This window comes from Schistocerca gregaria, unplaced genomic scaffold, assembly GCF_023897955.1.
Source record: "Schistocerca gregaria isolate iqSchGreg1 unplaced genomic scaffold, iqSchGreg1.2 ptg000541l, whole genome shotgun sequence".
In the NCBI taxonomy this organism is placed as follows: domain Eukaryota; kingdom Metazoa; phylum Arthropoda; class Insecta; order Orthoptera; family Acrididae; genus Schistocerca; species Schistocerca gregaria.
The window spans coordinates 38,607-55,788 of NW_026061938.1; the positions used below are offsets into that span (position 1 = coordinate 38,607).

The 17,182-nt window shown below is 51.4% G+C and overlaps 12 non-coding genes across 12 annotated transcripts; all 12 read right to left on the minus strand.

Annotated features, from left to right (window-relative positions):
• Window positions 1-798: 798 nt before the first annotated feature.
• LOC126314251 (5S ribosomal RNA) lies at window positions 799-917 on the minus strand. Its single transcript, XR_007555724.1, has one exon. It is a non-coding gene; the product is annotated as a 5S ribosomal RNA (ribosomal RNA).
• A 1,284-nt stretch (window positions 918-2,201) lies between these two features.
• Window positions 2,202-2,320, minus strand: LOC126314252 (5S ribosomal RNA). Its single transcript, XR_007555725.1, has one exon. It is a non-coding gene; the product is annotated as a 5S ribosomal RNA (ribosomal RNA).
• A 1,285-nt stretch (window positions 2,321-3,605) lies between these two features.
• LOC126314253 (5S ribosomal RNA) lies at window positions 3,606-3,724 on the minus strand. Its single transcript, XR_007555726.1, has one exon. It is a non-coding gene; the product is annotated as a 5S ribosomal RNA (ribosomal RNA).
• Window positions 3,725-5,009: 1,285 nt separating this feature from the next.
• Window positions 5,010-5,128, minus strand: LOC126314254 (5S ribosomal RNA). The gene has a single exon (XR_007555727.1). It is a non-coding gene; the product is annotated as a 5S ribosomal RNA (ribosomal RNA).
• A 1,286-nt stretch (window positions 5,129-6,414) lies between these two features.
• LOC126314255 (5S ribosomal RNA) lies at window positions 6,415-6,533 on the minus strand. Its single transcript, XR_007555728.1, has one exon. It is a non-coding gene; the product is annotated as a 5S ribosomal RNA (ribosomal RNA).
• A 1,286-nt stretch (window positions 6,534-7,819) lies between these two features.
• LOC126314256 (5S ribosomal RNA) lies at window positions 7,820-7,938 on the minus strand. The gene has a single exon (XR_007555729.1). It is a non-coding gene; the product is annotated as a 5S ribosomal RNA (ribosomal RNA).
• Window positions 7,939-9,223: 1,285 nt separating this feature from the next.
• Window positions 9,224-9,342, minus strand: LOC126314257 (5S ribosomal RNA). The gene has a single exon (XR_007555730.1). It is a non-coding gene; the product is annotated as a 5S ribosomal RNA (ribosomal RNA).
• A 1,283-nt stretch (window positions 9,343-10,625) lies between these two features.
• LOC126314260 (5S ribosomal RNA) lies at window positions 10,626-10,744 on the minus strand. Its single transcript, XR_007555732.1, has one exon. It is a non-coding gene; the product is annotated as a 5S ribosomal RNA (ribosomal RNA).
• Window positions 10,745-12,027: 1,283 nt separating this feature from the next.
• On the minus strand, window positions 12,028-12,146 carry LOC126314261 (5S ribosomal RNA). Its single transcript, XR_007555733.1, has one exon. It is a non-coding gene; the product is annotated as a 5S ribosomal RNA (ribosomal RNA).
• A 1,283-nt stretch (window positions 12,147-13,429) lies between these two features.
• On the minus strand, window positions 13,430-13,548 carry LOC126314262 (5S ribosomal RNA). Its single transcript, XR_007555734.1, has one exon. It is a non-coding gene; the product is annotated as a 5S ribosomal RNA (ribosomal RNA).
• A 1,283-nt stretch (window positions 13,549-14,831) lies between these two features.
• On the minus strand, window positions 14,832-14,950 carry LOC126314263 (5S ribosomal RNA). Its single transcript, XR_007555735.1, has one exon. It is a non-coding gene; the product is annotated as a 5S ribosomal RNA (ribosomal RNA).
• Window positions 14,951-16,234: 1,284 nt separating this feature from the next.
• LOC126314264 (5S ribosomal RNA) lies at window positions 16,235-16,353 on the minus strand. Its single transcript, XR_007555736.1, has one exon. It is a non-coding gene; the product is annotated as a 5S ribosomal RNA (ribosomal RNA).
• Between the last annotated feature and the right edge of the window lie 829 nt (window positions 16,354-17,182).

Consider the following 17,182-nt stretch of genomic DNA (forward strand, 5'->3'; position numbering starts at 1 on the left):
GAGATTTGCGCGGGCCGAACCGGCGTGTCCGAGGCGACGTGTGCGGCCGTTCGGAGCTACCAGAGCAGCTCTGTGCCGCGCCGTGCCGCGGAAAGGTGCGAAAACATGCACACAAGACACAGGCTTTTCGACAAAGTATCCATCTCTTGTAGCGACGAAAGGTAAATTTTTGTTTACAAATTTGCCGTTGTGCACTGCTACAAAACAATATGCCCTGACGTATTTCACAACATTTCTGTCACTTCATACTGTTTTGTTATTTCCAGAGACTCTTTGGAAGTCTTCCTTGGCGCACTCTTTTCAAACTGAGTTCCTTAATATCGTACCTTACCATAGTTTAAAATCAGTATGGAAGCATCTTTGTCACATGAGAAAGGTAGCATGAAAAAACGGCTGTCAGGGGTAGCGACAAGAAAGCAAGAAATGAAGACAGCCAGAGTTCCCAGGCGGTCGCCGATCCGAATATAAACACTGTTGCTTATCTTCGGTGGTCGGACGGGAACAGGTTTTTTTTTTAATGTAGTTACTTTTTGGAATTTAGCGCTCCTACAAAACAGTAGGCTCTGACGCATTTCAAGAGCACATCTGTCGATTCGCAGTGTTTCGTTATTTTCAACGAGTTCCTAGCACTCTTCCTCCGCGCATTCTTGTACAAACTGAGTTCATTACTGTAATTTCGCATCTTACGTTTAATACAGTAGTTTAAAATGCTTGTGGAAGCATCTTTGTCGCACCTGACAGTTTGTATGAAAAGAGGGCTGGCAGGTGTAGTGACATAAAATTTAAAAGAAGAGAGGGAGCCAACAGCACCCGGTGTTCCCAGGCGGTCACCCATCCAAGTACTAACCGGGCCCGATGTTGCTTAACTTCGGTGATCGGACGAGAACCGGTGCATTCAACATGGTATGGCCGTTGGCGTCCTTATACTGTAGCCGCACGGCACAAGAAGGCTTCGCCTCTCCTCCCAATACACGCAATCGCCATTTTCGGTGGCACATTTGACGCAAAGCACGTCCTTCCACCTCGAAGGCGACGCGCAGTGCTGCGCGCCGCCACGTGGGTCAGACGCACAACACAGCTGCTCGTTGCACCTCCTGTCATTCGTTTGGTTCGTGCGGCCTCCGACACTCGCGGGAGACGCACCTTGTTATTGTTGTCCGTCGCAGGGATTGCGCGCGGCCGGGCGGCGGGTGGAGTGCGCGGGGTGTGGCGGTGTCCTGCTGGACCGAGAGAAGCGTTCTCACCTGCCTGACACGCGTCGCGCTTCTAGATATTTGCGTAATTCGATACGGTGCATAATCGGCTGTCACCTTCCGTCCCGACTTGTCCCGACTTTGCTCGACTGCCGCTCGCTGCCGCTCGGGTCGCGGTCCATATGACAGCACAAGCACGAGGAACATCTGCGAGATTTGCGCGGGCCGAACCGGCGTGTCCGAGGCGACGTGGCGGCCGTTCGGAGCTACCAGAGCAGCTCTGTGCCGCGCCGTGCCGCGGAAAGGTGCGAAAACATGCACACAAGACACAGGCTTTTCGACAAAGTATCCATCTCTTGTAGCGACGAAAGGTAAATTTTTGTTTACAAATTTGCCGTTGTGCACTGCTACAAAACAATATGCCCTGACGTATTTCACAACATTTCTGTCACTTCATACTGTTTTGTTATTTCCAGAGACTCTTTGGAAGTCTTCCTTGGCGCACTCTTTTCAAACTGAGTTCCTTAATATCGTACCTTACGATAGTTTAAAATCAGTATGGAAGCATCTTTGTCACATGAGAAAGGTAGCATGAAAAAACGGCTGTCAGGGGTAGCGACAAGAAAGCAAGAAATGAAGACAGCCAGAGTTCCCAGGCGGTCGCCGATCCGAATATAAACACTGTTGCTTATCTTCGGTGGTCGGACGGGAACAGGTTTTTTTTTTAATGTAGTTACTTTTTGGAATTTAGCGCTCCTACAAAACAGTAGGCTCTGACGCATTTCAAGAGCACATCTGTCGATTCGCAGTGTTTCGTTATTTTCAACGAGTTCCTAGCACTCTTCCTCCGCGCATTCTTGTACAAACTGAGTTCATTACTGTAATTTCGCATCTTACGTTTAATACAGTAGTTTAAAATGCTTGTGGAAGCATCTTTGTCGCACCTGACAGTTTGTATGAAAAGAGGGCTGGCAGGTGTAGTGACATAAAATTTAAAAGAAGAGAGGGAGCCAACAGCACCCGGTGTTCCCAGGCGGTCACCCATCCAAGTACTAACCGGGCCCGATGTTGCTTAACTTCGGTGATCGGACGAGAACCGGTGCATTCAACATGGTATGGCCGTTGGCGTCCTTATACTGTAGCCGCACGGCACAAGAAGGCTTCGCCTCTCCTCCCAATACACGCAATCGCCATTTTCGGTGGCACATTTGACGCAAAGCACGTCCTTCCACCTCGAAGGCGACGCGCAGTGCTGCGCGCCGCCACGTGGGTCAGACGCACAACACAGCTGCTCGTTGCACCTCCTGTCATTCGTTTGGTTCGTGCGGCCTCCGACACTCGCGGGAGACGCACCTTGTTATTGTTGTCCGTCGCAGGGATTGCGCGCGGCCGGGCGGCGGGTGGAGTGCGCGGGGTGTGGCGGTGTCCTGCTGGACCGAGAGAAGCGTTCTCACCTGCCTGACACGCGTCGCGCTTCTAGATATTTGCGTAATTCGATACGGTGCATAATCAGCTGTCACCTTCCGTCCCGACTTGTCCCGACTTTGCTCGACTGCCGCTCGCTGCCGCTCGGGTCGCGGTCCATATGACAGCACAAGCACGAGGAACATCTGCGAGATTTGCGCGGGCCGAACCGGCGTGTCCGAGGCGACGTGTGCGGCCGTTCGGAGCTACCAGAGCAGCTCTGTGCCGCGCCGTGCCGCGGAAAGGTGCGAAAACATGCACACAAGACACAGGCTTTTCGACAAAGTATCCATCTCTTGTAGCGACGAAAGGTAAATTTTTGTTTACAAATTTGCCGTTGTGCACTGCTACAAAACAATATGCCCTGACGTATTTCACAACATTTCTGTCACTTCATACTGTTTTGTTATTTCCAGAGACTCTTTGGAAGTCTTCCTTGGCGCACTCTTTTCAAACTGAGTTCCTTAATATCGTACCTTACCATAGTTTAAAATCAGTATGGAAGCATCTTTGTCACATGAGAAAGGTAGCATGAAAAAACGGCTGTCAGGGGTAGCGACAAGAAAGCAAGAAATGAAGACAGCCAGAGTTCCCAGGCGGTCGCCGATCCGAATATAAACACTGTTGCTTATCTTCGGTGGTCGGACGGGAACAGGTTTTTTTTTTAATGTAGTTACTTTTTGGAATTTAGCGCTCCTACAAAACAGTAGGCTCTGACGCATTTCAAGAGCACATCTGTCGATTCGCAGTGTTTCGTTATTTTCAACGAGTTCCTAGCACTCTTCCTCCGCGCATTCTTGTACAAACTGAGTTCATTACTGTAATTTCGCATCTTACGTTTAATACAGTAGTTTAAAATGCTTGTGGAAGCATCTTTGTCGCACCTGACAGTTTGTATGAAAAGAGGGCTGGCAGGTGTAGTGACATAAAATTTAAAAGAAGAGAGGGAGCCAACAGCACCCGGTGTTCCCAGGCGGTCACCCATCCAAGTACTAACCGGGCCCGATGTTGCTTAACTTCGGTGATCGGACGAGAACCGGTGCATTCAACATGGTATGGCCGTTGGCGTCCTTATACTGTAGCCGCACGGCACAAGAAGGCTTCGCCTCTCCTCCCAATACACGCAATCGCCATTTTCGGTGGCACATTTGACGCAAAGCACGTCCTTCCACCTCGAAGGCGACGCGCAGTGCTGCGCGCCGCCACGTGGGTCAGACGCACAACACAGCTGCTCGTTGCACCTCCTGTCATTCGTTTGGTTCGTGCGGCCTCCGACACTCGCGGGAGACGCACCTTGTTATTGTTGTCCGTCGCAGGGATTGCGCGCGGCCGGGCGGCGGGTGGAGTGCGCGGGGTGTGGCGGTGTCCTGCTGGACCGAGAGAAGCGTTCTCACCTGCCTGACACGCGTCGCGCTTCTAGATATTTGCGTAATTCGATACGGTGCATAATCGGCTGTCACCTTCCGTCCCGACTTGTCCCGACTTTGCTCGACTGCCGCTCGCTGCCGCTCGGGTCGCGGTCCATATGACAGCACAAGCACGAGGAACATCTGCGAGATTTGCGCGGGCCGAACCGGCGTGTCCGAGGCGACGTGTGCGGCCGTTCGGAGCTACCAGAGCAGCTCTGTGCCGCGCCGTGCCGCGGAAAGGTGCGAAAACATGCACACAAGACACAGGCTTTTCGACAAAGTATCCATCTCTTGTAGCGACGAAAGGTAAATTTTTGTTTACAAATTTGCCGTTGTGCACTGCTACAAAACAATATGCCCTGACGTATTTCACAACATTTCTGTCACTTCATACTGTTTTGTTATTTCCAGAGACTCTTTGGAAGTCTTCCTTGGCGCACTCTTTTCAAACTGAGTTCCTTAATATCGTACCTTACCATAGTTTAAAATCAGTATGGAAGCATCTTTGTCACATGAGAAAGGTAGCATGAAAAAACGGCTGTCAGGGGTAGCGACAAGAAAGCAAGAAATGAAGACAGCCAGAGTTCCCAGGCGGTCGCCGATCCGAATATAAACACTGTTGCTTATCTTCGGTGGTCGGACGGGAACAGGTTTTTTTTTTAATGTAGTTACTTTTTGGAATTTAGCGCTCCTACAAAACAGTAGGCTCTGACGCATTTCAAGAGCACATCTGTCGATTCGCAGTGTTTCGTTATTTTCAACGAGTTCCTAGCACTCTTCCTCCGCGCATTCTTGTACAAACTGAGTTCATTACTGTAATTTCGCATCTTACGTTTAATACAGTAGTTTAAAATGCTTGTGGAAGCATCTTTGTCGCACCTGACAGTTTGTATGAAAAGAGGGCTGGCAGGTGTAGTGACATAAAATTTAAAAGAAGAGAGGGAGCCAACAGCACCCGGTGTTCCCAGGCGGTCACCCATCCAAGTACTAACCGGGCCCGATGTTGCTTAACTTCGGTGATCGGACGAGAACCGGTGCATTCAACATGGTATGGCCGTTGGCGTCCTTATACTGTAGCCGCACGGCACAAGAAGGCTTCGCCTCTCCTCCCAATACACGCAATCGCCATTTTCGGTGGCACATTTGACGCAAAGCACGTCCTTCCACCTCGAAGGCGACGCGCAGTGCTGCGCGCCGCCACGTGGGTCAGACGCACAACACAGCTGCTCGTTGCACCTCCTGTCATTCGTTTGGTTCGTGCGGCCTCCGACACTCGCGGGAGACGCACCTTGTTATTGTTGTCCGTCGCAGGGATTGCGCGCGGCCGGGCGGCGGGTGGAGTGCGCGGGGTGTGGCGGTGTCCTGCTGGACCGAGAGAAGCGTTCTCACCTGCCTGACACGCGTCGCGCTTCTAGATATTTGCGTAATTCGATACGGTGCATAATCGGCTGTCACCTTCCGTCCCGACTTGTCCCGACTTTGCTCGACTGCCGCTCGCTGCCGCTCGGGTCGCGGTCCATATGACAGCACAAGCACGAGGAACATCTGCGAGATTTGCGCGGGCCGAACCGGCGTGTCCGAGGCGACGTGTGCGGCCGTTCGGAGCTACCAGAGCAGCTCTGTGCCGCGCCGTGCCGCGGAAAGGTGCGAAAACATGCACACAAGACACAGGCTTTTCGACAAAGTATCCATCTCTTGTAGCGACGAAAGGTAAATTTTTGTTTACAAATTTGCCGTTGTGCACTGCTACAAAACAATATGCCCTGACGTATTTCACAACATTTCTGTCACTTCATACTGTTTTGTTATTTCCAGAGACTCTTTGGAAGTCTTCCTTGGCGCACTCTTTTCAAACTGAGTTCCTTAATATCGTACCTTACCATAGTTTAAAATCAGTATGGAAGCATCTTTGTCACATGAGAAAGGTAGCATGAAAAAACGGCTGTCAGGGGTAGCGACAAGAAAGCAAGAAATGAAGACAGCCAGAGTTCCCAGGCGGTCGCCGATCCGAATATAAACACTGTTGCTTATCTTCGGTGGTCGGACGGGAACAGGTTTTTTTTTTTAATGTAGTTACTTTTTGGAATTTAGCGCTCCTACAAAACAGTAGGCTCTGACGCATTTCAAGAGCACATCTGTCGATTCGCAGTGTTTCGTTATTTTCAACGAGTTCCTAGCACTCTTCCTCCGCGCATTCTTGTACAAACTGAGTTCATTACTGTAATTTCGCATCTTACGTTTAATACAGTAGTTTAAAATGCTTGTGGAAGCATCTTTGTCGCACCTGACAGTTTGTATGAAAAGAGGGCTGGCAGGTGTAGTGACATAAAATTTAAAAGAAGAGAGGGAGCCAACAGCACCCGGTGTTCCCAGGCGGTCACCCATCCAAGTACTAACCGGGCCCGATGTTGCTTAACTTCGGTGATCGGACGAGAACCGGTGCATTCAACATGGTATGGCCGTTGGCGTCCTTATACTGTAGCCGCACGGCACAAGAAGGCTTCGCCTCTCCTCCCAATACACGCAATCGCCATTTTCGGTGGCACATTTGACGCAAAGCACGTCCTTCCACCTCGAAGGCGACGCGCAGTGCTGCGCGCCGCCACGTGGGTCAGACGCACAACACAGCTGCTCGTTGCACCTCCTGTCATTCGTTTGGTTCGTGCGGCCTCCGACACTCGCGGGAGACGCACCTTGTTATTGTTGTCCGTCGCAGGGATTGCGCGCGGCCGGGCGGCGGGTGGAGTGCGCGGGGTGTGGCGGTGTCCTGCTGGACCGAGAGAAGCGTTCTCACCTGCCTGACACGCGTCGCGCTTCTAGATATTTGCGTAATTCGATACGGTGCATAATCGGCTGTCACCTTCCGTCCCGACTTGTCCCGACTTTGCTCGACTGCCGCTCGCTGCCGCTCGGGTCGCGGTCCATATGACAGCACAAGCACGAGGAACATCTGCGAGATTTGCGCGGGCCGAACCGGCGTGTCCGAGGCGACGTGTGCGGCCGTTCGGAGCTACCAGAGCAGCTCTGTGCCGCGCCGTGCCGCGGAAAGGTGCGAAAACATGCACACAAGACACAGGCTTTTCGACAAAGTATCCATCTCTTGTAGCGACGAAAGGTAAATTTTTGTTTACAAATTTGCCGTTGTGCACTGCTACAAAACAATATGCCCTGACGTATTTCACAACATTTCTGTCACTTCATACTGTTTTGTTATTTCCAGAGACTCTTTGGAAGTCTTCCTTGGCGCACTCTTTTCAAACTGAGTTCCTTAATATCGTACCTTACCATAGTTTAAAATCAGTATGGAAGCATCTTTGTCACATGAGAAAGGTAGCATGAAAAAACGGCTGTCAGGGGTAGCGACAAGAAAGCAAGAAATGAAGACAGCCAGAGTTCCCAGGCGGTCGCCGATCCGAATATAAACACTGTTGCTTATCTTCGGTGGTCGGACGGGAACAGGTTTTTTTTTTTAATGTAGTTACTTTTTGGAATTTAGCGCTCCTACAAAACAGTAGGCTCTGACGCATTTCAAGAGCACATCTGTCGATTCGCAGTGTTTCGTTATTTTCAACGAGTTCCTAGCACTCTTCCTCCGCGCATTCTTGTACAAACTGAGTTCATTACTGTAATTTCGCATCTTACGTTTAATACAGTAGTTTAAAATGCTTGTGGAAGCATCTTTGTCGCACCTGACAGTTTGTATGAAAAGAGGGCTGGCAGGTGTAGTGACATAAAATTTAAAAGAAGAGAGGGAGCCAACAGCACCCGGTGTTCCCAGGCGGTCACCCATCCAAGTACTAACCGGGCCCGATGTTGCTTAACTTCGGTGATCGGACGAGAACCGGTGCATTCAACATGGTATGGCCGTTGGCGTCCTTATACTGTAGCCGCACGGCACAAGAAGGCTTCGCCTCTCCTCCCAATACACGCAATCGCCATTTTCGGTGGCACATTTGACGCAAAGCACGTCCTTCCACCTCGAAGGCGACGCGCAGTGCTGCGCGCCGCCACGTGGGTCAGACGCACAACACAGCTGCTCGTTGCACCTCCTGTCATTCGTTTGGTTCGTGCGGCCTCCGACACTCGCGGGAGACGCACCTTGTTATTGTTGTCCGTCGCAGGGATTGCGCGCGGCCGGGCGGCGGGTGGAGTGCGCGGGGTGTGGCGGTGTCCTGCTGGACCGAGAGAAGCGTTCTCACCTGCCTGACACGCGTCGCGCTTCTAGATATTTGCGTAATTCGATACGGTGCATAATCGGCTGTCACCTTCCGTCCCGACTTGTCCCGACTTTGCTCGACTGCCGCTCGCTGCCGCTCGGGTCGCGGTCCATATGACAGCACAAGCACGAGGAACATCTGCGAGATTTGCGCGGGCCGAACCGGCGTGTCCGAGGCGACGTGTGCGGCCGTTCGGAGCTACCAGAGCAGCTCTGTGCCGCGCCGTGCCGCGGAAAGGTGCGAAAACATGCACACAAGACACAGGCTTTTCGACAAAGTATCCATCTCTTGTAGCGACGAAAGGTAAATTTTTGTTTACAAATTTGCCGTTGTGCACTGCTACAAAACAATATGCCCTGACGTATTTCACAACATTTCTGTCACTTCATACTGTTTTGTTATTTCCAGAGACTCTTTGGAAGTCTTCCTTGGCGCACTCTTTTCAAACTGAGTTCCTTAATATCGTACCTTACCATAGTTTAAAATCAGTATGGAAGCATCTTTGTCACATGAGAAAGGTAGCATGAAAAAACGGCTGTCAGGGGTAGCGACAAGAAAGCAAGAAATGAAGACAGCCAGAGTTCCCAGGCGGTCGCCGATCCGAATATAAACACTGTTGCTTATCTTCGGTGGTCGGACGGGAACAGGTTTTTTTTTTAATGTAGTTACTTTTTGGAATTTAGCGCTCCTACAAAACAGTAGGCTCTGACGCATTTCAAGAGCACATCTGTCGATTCGCAGTGTTTCGTTATTTTCAACGAGTTCCTAGCACTCTTCCTCCGCGCATTCTTGTACAAACTGAGTTCATTACTGTAATTTCGCATCTTACGTTTAATACAGTAGTTTAAAATGCTTGTGGAAGCATCTTTGTCGCACCTGACAGTTTGTATGAAAAGAGGGCTGGCAGGTGTAGTGACATAAAATTTAAAAGAAGAGAGGGAGCCAACAGCACCCGGTGTTCCCAGGCGGTCACCCATCCAAGTACTAACCGGGCCCGATGTTGCTTAACTTCGGTGATCGGACGAGAACCGGTGCATTCAACATGGTATGGCCGTTGGCGTCCTTATACTGTAGCCGCACGGCACAAGAAGGCTTCGCCTCTCCTCCCAATACACGCAATCGCCATTTTCGGTGGCACATTTGACGCAAAGCACGTCCTTCCACCTCGAAGGCGACGCGCAGTGCTGCGCGCCGCCACGTGGGTCAGACGCACAACACAGCTGCTCGTTGCACCTCCTGTCATTCGTTTGGTTCGTGCGGCCTCCGACACTCGCGGGAGACGCACCTTGTTATTGTTGTCCGTCGCAGGGATTGCGCGCGGCCGGGCGGCGGGTGGAGTGCGCGGGGTGTGGCGGTGTCCTGCTGGACCGAGAGAAGCGTTCTCACCTGCCTGACACGCGTCGCGCTTCTAGATATTTGCGTAATTCGATACGGTGCATAATCGGCTGTCACCTTCCGTCCCGACTTGTCCCGACTTTGCTCGACTGCCGCTCGCTGCCGCTCGGATCGCGGTCCATATGACAGCACAAGCACGAGGAACATCTGCGAGATTTGCGCGGGCCGAACCGGCGTGTCCGAGGCGACGTGTGCGGCCGTTCGGAGCTACCAGAGCAGCTCTGTGCCGCGCCGTGCCGCGGAAAGGTGCGAAAACATGCACACAAGACACAGGCTTTTCGACAAAGTATCCATCTCTTGTAGCGACGAAAGGTAAATTTTTGTTTACAAATTTGCCGTTGTGCACTGCTACAAAACAATATGCCCTGACGTATTTCACAACATTTCTGTCACTTCATACTGTTTTGTTATTTCCAGAGACTCTTTGGAAGTCTTCCTTGGCGCACTCTTTTCAAACTGAGTTCCTTAATATCGTACCTTACCATAGTTTAAAATCAGTATGGAAGCATCTTTGTCACATGAGAAAGGTAGCATGAAAAAACGGCTGTCAGGGGTAGCGACAAGAAAGCAAGAAATGAAGACAGCCAGAGTTCCCAGGCGGTCGCCGATCCGAATATAAACACTGTTGCTTATCTTCGGTGGTCGGACGGGATCAGGTTTTTTTTAATGTAGTTACTTTTTGGAATTTAGCGCTCCTACAAAACAGTAGGCTCTGACGCATTTCAAGAGCACATCTGTCGATTCGCAGTGTTTCGTTATTTTCAACGAGTTCCTAGCACTCTTCCTCCGCGCATTCTTGTACAAACTGAGTTCATTACTGTAGTTTCGCATCTTACGTTTAATACAGTAGTTTAAAATGCTTGTGGAAGCATCTTTGTCGCACCTGACAGTTTGTATGAAAAGAGGGCTGGCAGGTGTAGTGACATAAAATTTAAAAGAAGAGAGGGAGCCAACAGCACCCGGTGTTCCCAGGCGGTCACCCATCCAAGTACTAACCGGGCCCGATGTTGCTTAACTTCGGTGATCGGACGAGAACCGGTGCATTCAACATGGTATGGCCGTTGGCGTCCTTATACTGTAGCCGCACGGCACAAGAAGGCTTCGCCTCTCCTCCCAATACACGCAATCGCCATTTTCGGTGGCACATTTGACGCAAAGCACGTCCTTCCACCTCGAAGGCGACGCGCAGTGCTGCGCGCCGCCACGTGGGTCAGACGCACAACACAGCTGCTCGTTGCACCTCCTGTCATTCGTTTGGTTCGTGCGGCCTCCGACACTCGCGGGAGACGCACCTTGTTATTGTTGTCCGTCGCAGGGATTGCGCGCGGCCGGGCGGCGGGTGGAGTGCGCGGGGTGTGGCGGTGTCCTGCTGGACCGAGAGAAGCGTTCTCACCTGCCTGACACGCGTCGCGCTTCTAGATATTTGCGTAATTCGATACGGTGCATAATCGGCTGTCACCTTCCGTCCCGACTTGTCCCGACTTTGCTCGACTGCCGCTCGCTGCCGCTCGGGTCGCGGTCCATATGACAGCACAAGCACGAGGAACATCTGCGAGATTTGCGCGGGCCGAACCGGCGTGTCCGAGGCGACGTGTGCGGCCGTTCGGAGCTACCAGAGCAGCTCTGTGCCGCGCCGTGCCGCGGAAAGGTGCGAAAACATGCACACAAGACACAGGCTTTTCGACAAAGTATCCATCTCTTGTAGCGACGAAAGGTAAATTTTTGTTTACAAATTTGCCGTTGTGCACTGCTACAAAACAATATGCCCTGACGTATTTCACAACATTTCTGTCACTTCATACTGTTTTGTTATTTCCAGAGACTCTTTGGAAGTCTTCCTTGGCGCACTCTTTTCAAACTGAGTTCCTTAATATCGTACCTTACCATAGTTTAAAATCAGTATGGAAGCATCTTTGTCACATGAGAAAGGTAGCATGAAAAAACGGCTGTCAGGGGTAGCGACAAGAAAGCAAGAAATGAAGACAGCCAGAGTTCCCAGGCGGTCGCCGATCCGAATATAAACACTGTTGCTTATCTTCGGTGGTCGGACGGGATCAGGTTTTTTTTAATGTAGTTACTTTTTGGAATTTAGCGCTCCTACAAAACAGTAGGCTCTGACGCATTTCAAGAGCACATCTGTCGATTCGCAGTGTTTCGTTATTTTCAACGAGTTCCTAGCACTCTTCCTCCGCGCATTCTTGTACAAACTGAGTTCATTACTGTAGTTTCGCATCTTACGTTTAATACAGTAGTTTAAAATGCTTGTGGAAGCATCTTTGTCGCACCTGACAGTTTGTATGAAAAGAGGGCTGGCAGGTGTAGTGACATAAAATTTAAAAGAAGAGAGGGAGCCAACAGCACCCGGTGTTCCCAGGCGGTCACCCATCCAAGTACTAACCGGGCCCGATGTTGCTTAACTTCGGTGATCGGACGAGAACCGGTGCATTCAACATGGTATGGCCGTTGGCGTCCTTATACTGTAGCCGCACGGCACAAGAAGGCTTCGCCTCTCCTCCCAATACACGCAATCGCCATTTTCGGTGGCACATTTGACGCAAAGCACGTCCTTCCACCTCGAAGGCGACGCGCAGTGCTGCGCGCCGCCACGTGGGTCAGACGCACAACACAGCTGCTCGTTGCACCTCCTGTCATTCGTTTGGTTCGTGCGGCCTCCGACACTCGCGGGAGACGCACCTTGTTATTGTTGTCCGTCGCAGGGATTGCGCGCGGCCGGGCGGCGGGTGGAGTGCGCGGGGTGTGGCGGTGTCCTGCTGGACCGAGAGAAGCGTTCTCACCTGCCTGACACGCGTCGCGCTTCTAGATATTTGCGTAATTCGATACGGTGCATAATCGGCTGTCACCTTCCGTCCCGACTTGTCCCGACTTTGCTCGACTGCCGCTCGCTGCCGCTCGGATCGCGGTCCATATGACAGCACAAGCACGAGGAACATCTGCGAGATTTGCGCGGGCCGAACCGGCGTGTCCGAGGCGACGTGTGCGGCCGTTCGGAGCTACCAGAGCAGCTCTGTGCCGCGCCGTGCCGCGGAAAGGTGCGAAAACATGCACACAAGACACAGGCTTTTCGACAAAGTATCCATCTCTTGTAGCGACGAAAGGTAAATTTTTGTTTACAAATTTGCCGTTGTGCACTGCTACAAAACAATATGCCCTGACGTATTTCACAACATTTCTGTCACTTCATACTGTTTTGTTATTTCCAGAGACTCTTTGGAAGTCTTCCTTGGCGCACTCTTTTCAAACTGAGTTCCTTAATATCGTACCTTACCATAGTTTAAAATCAGTATGGAAGCATCTTTGTCACATGAGAAAGGTAGCATGAAAAAACGGCTGTCAGGGGTAGCGACAAGAAAGCAAGAAATGAAGACAGCCAGAGTTCCCAGGCGGTCGCCGATCCGAATATAAACACTGTTGCTTATCTTCGGTGGTCGGACGGGATCAGGTTTTTTTTAATGTAGTTACTTTTTGGAATTTAGCGCTCCTACAAAACAGTAGGCTCTGACGCATTTCAAGAGCACATCTGTCGATTCGCAGTGTTTCGTTATTTTCAACGAGTTCCTAGCACTCTTCCTCCGCGCATTCTTGTACAAACTGAGTTCATTACTGTAGTTTCGCATCTTACGTTTAATACAGTAGTTTAAAATGCTTGTGGAAGCATCTTTGTCGCACCTGACAGTTTGTATGAAAAGAGGGCTGGCAGGTGTAGTGACATAAAATTTAAAAGAAGAGAGGGAGCCAACAGCACCCGGTGTTCCCAGGCGGTCACCCATCCAAGTACTAACCGGGCCCGATGTTGCTTAACTTCGGTGATCGGACGAGAACCGGTGCATTCAACATGGTATGGCCGTTGGCGTCCTTATACTGTAGCCGCACGGCACAAGAAGGCTTCGCCTCTCCTCCCAATACACGCAATCGCCATTTTCGGTGGCACATTTGACGCAAAGCACGTCCTTCCACCTCGAAGGCGACGCGCAGTGCTGCGCGCCGCCACGTGGGTCAGACGCACAACACAGCTGCTCGTTGCACCTCCTGTCATTCGTTTGGTTCGTGCGGCCTCCGACACTCGCGGGAGACGCACCTTGTTATTGTTGTCCGTCGCAGGGATTGCGCGCGGCCGGGCGGCGGGTGGAGTGCGCGGGGTGTGGCGGTGTCCTGCTGGACCGAGAGAAGCGTTCTCACCTGCCTGACACGCGTCGCGCTTCTAGATATTTGCGTAATTCGATACGGTGCATAATCGGCTGTCACCTTCCGTCCCGACTTGTCCCGACTTTGCTCGACTGCCGCTCGCTGCCGCTCGGGTCGCGGTCCATATGACAGCACAAGCACGAGGAACATCTGCGAGATTTGCGCGGGCCGAACCGGCGTGTCCGAGGCGACGTGTGCGGCCGTTCGGAGCTACCAGAGCAGCTCTGTGCCGCGCCGTGCCGCGGAAAGGTGCGAAAACATGCACACAAGACACAGGCTTTTCGACAAAGTATCCATCTCTTGTAGCGACGAAAGGTAAATTTTTGTTTACAAATTTGCCGTTGTGCACTGCTACAAAACAATATGCCCTGACGTATTTCACAACATTTCTGTCACTTCATACTGTTTTGTTATTTCCAGAGACTCTTTGGAAGTCTTCCTTGGCGCACTCTTTTCAAACTGAGTTCCTTAATATCGTACCTTACCATAGTTTAAAATCAGTATGGAAGCATCTTTGTCACATGAGAAAGGTAGCATGAAAAAACGGCTGTCAGGGGTAGCGACAAGAAAGCAAGAAATGAAGACAGCCAGAGTTCCCAGGCGGTCGCCGATCCGAATATAAACACTGTTGCTTATCTTCGGTGGTCGGACGGGATCAGGTTTTTTTTAATGTAGTTACTTTTTGGAATTTAGCGCTCCTACAAAACAGTAGGCTCTGACGCATTTCAAGAGCACATCTGTCGATTCGCAGTGTTTCGTTATTTTCAACGAGTTCCTAGCACTCTTCCTCCGCGCATTCTTGTACAAACTGAGTTCATTACTGTAGTTTCGCATCTTACGTTTAATACAGTAGTTTAAAATGCTTGTGGAAGCATCTTTGTCGCACCTGACAGTTTGTATGAAAAGAGGGCTGGCAGGTGTAGTGACATAAAATTTAAAAGAAGAGAGGGAGCCAACAGCACCCGGTGTTCCCAGGCGGTCACCCATCCAAGTACTAACCGGGCCCGATGTTGCTTAACTTCGGTGATCGGACGAGAACCGGTGCATTCAACATGGTATGGCCGTTGGCGTCCTTATACTGTAGCCGCACGGCACAAGAAGGCTTCGCCTCTCCTCCCAATACACGCAATCGCCATTTTCGGTGGCACATTTGACGCAAAGCACGTCCTTCCACCTCGAAGGCGACGCGCAGTGCTGCGCGCCGCCACGTGGGTCAGACGCACAACACAGCTGCTCGTTGCACCTCCTGTCATTCGTTTGGTTCGTGCGGCCTCCGACACTCGCGGGAGACGCACCTTGTTATTGTTGTCCGTCGCAGGGATTGCGCGCGGCCGGGCGGCGGGTGGAGTGCGCGGGGTGTGGCGGTGTCCTGCTGGACCGAGAGAAGCGTTCTCACCTGCCTGACACGCGTCGCGCTTCTAGATATTTGCGTAATTCGATACGGTGCATAATCGGCTGTCACCTTCCGTCCCGACTTGTCCCGACTTTGCTCGACTGCCGCTCGCTGCCGCTCGGGTCGCGGTCCATATGACAGCACAAGCACGAGGAACATCTGCGAGATTTGCGCGGGCCGAACCGGCGTGTCCGAGGCGACGTGTGCGGCCGTTCGGAGCTACCAGAGCAGCTCTGTGCCGCGCCGTGCCGCGGAAAGGTGCGAAAACATGCACACAAGACACAGGCTTTTCGACAAAGTATCCATCTCTTGTAGCGACGAAAGGTAAATTTTTGTTTACAAATTTGCCGTTGTGCACTGCTACAAAACAATATGCCCTGACGTATTTCACAACATTTCTGTCACTTCATACTGTTTTGTTATTTCCAGAGACTCTTTGGAAGTCTTCCTTGGCGCACTCTTTTCAAACTGAGTTCCTTAATATCGTACCTTACGATAGTTTAAAATCAGTATGGAAGCATCTTTGTCACATGAGAAAGGTAGCATGAAAAAACGGCTGTCAGGGGTAGCGACAAGAAAGCAAGAAATGAAGACAGCCAGAGTTCCCAGGCGGTCGCCGATCCGAATATAAACACTGTTGCTTATCTTCGGTGGTCGGACGGGAACAGGTTTTTTTTTAATGTAGTTACTTTTTGGAATTTAGCGCTCCTACAAAACAGTAGGCTCTGACGCATTTCAAGAGCACATCTGTCGATTCGCAGTGTTTCGTTATTTTCAACGAGTTCCTAGCACTCTTCCTCCGCGCATTCTTGTACAAACTGAGTTCATTACTGTAATTTCGCATCTTACGTTTAATACAGTAGTTTAAAATGCTTGTGGAAGCATCTTTGTCGCACCTGACAGTTTGTATGAAAAGAGGGCTGGCAGGTGTAGTGACATAAAATTTAAAAGAAGAGAGGGAGCCAACAGCACCCGGTGTTCCCAGGCGGTCACCCATCCAAGTACTAACCGGGCCCGATGTTGCTTAACTTCGGTGATCGGACGAGAACCGGTGCATTCAACATGGTATGGCCGTTGGCGTCCTTATACTGTAGCCGCACGGCACAAGAAGGCTTCGCCTCTCCTCCCAATACACGCAATCGCCATTTTCGGTGGCACATTTGACGCAAAGCACGTCCTTCCACCTCGAAGGCGACGCGCAGTGCTGCGCGCCGCCACGTGGGTCAGACGCACAACACAGCTGCTCGTTGCACCTCCTGTCATTCGTTTGGTTCGTGCGGCCTCCGACACTCGCGGGAGACGCACCTTGTTATTGTTGTCCGTCGCAGGGATTGCGCGCGGCCGGGCGGCGGGTGGAGTGCGCGGGGTGTGGCGGTGTCCTGCTGGACCGAGAGAAGCGTTCTCACCTGCCTGACACGCGTCGCGCTTCTAGATATTTGCGTAATTCGATACGGTGCATAATCGGCTGTCACCTTCCGTCCCGACTTGTCCCGACTTTGCTCGACTGCCGCTCGCTGCCGCTCGGGTCGCGGTCCATATGACAGCACAAGCACGAGGAACATCTGCGAGATTTGCGCGGGCCGAACCGGCGTGTCCGAGGCGACGTGTGCGGCCGTTCGGAGCTACCAGAGCAGCTCTGTGCCGCGCCGTGCCGCGGAAAGGTGCGAAAACATGCACACAAGACACAGGCTTTTCGACAAAGTATCCATCTCTTGTAGCGACGAAAGGTAAATTTTTGTTTACAAATTTGCCGTTGTGCACTGCTACAAAACAATATGCCCTGACGTATTTCACAACATTTCTGTCACTTCATACTGTTTTGTTATTTCCAGAGACTCTTTGGAAGTCTTCCTTGGCGCACTCTTTTCAAACTGAGTTCCTTAATATCGTACCTTACCATAGTTTAAA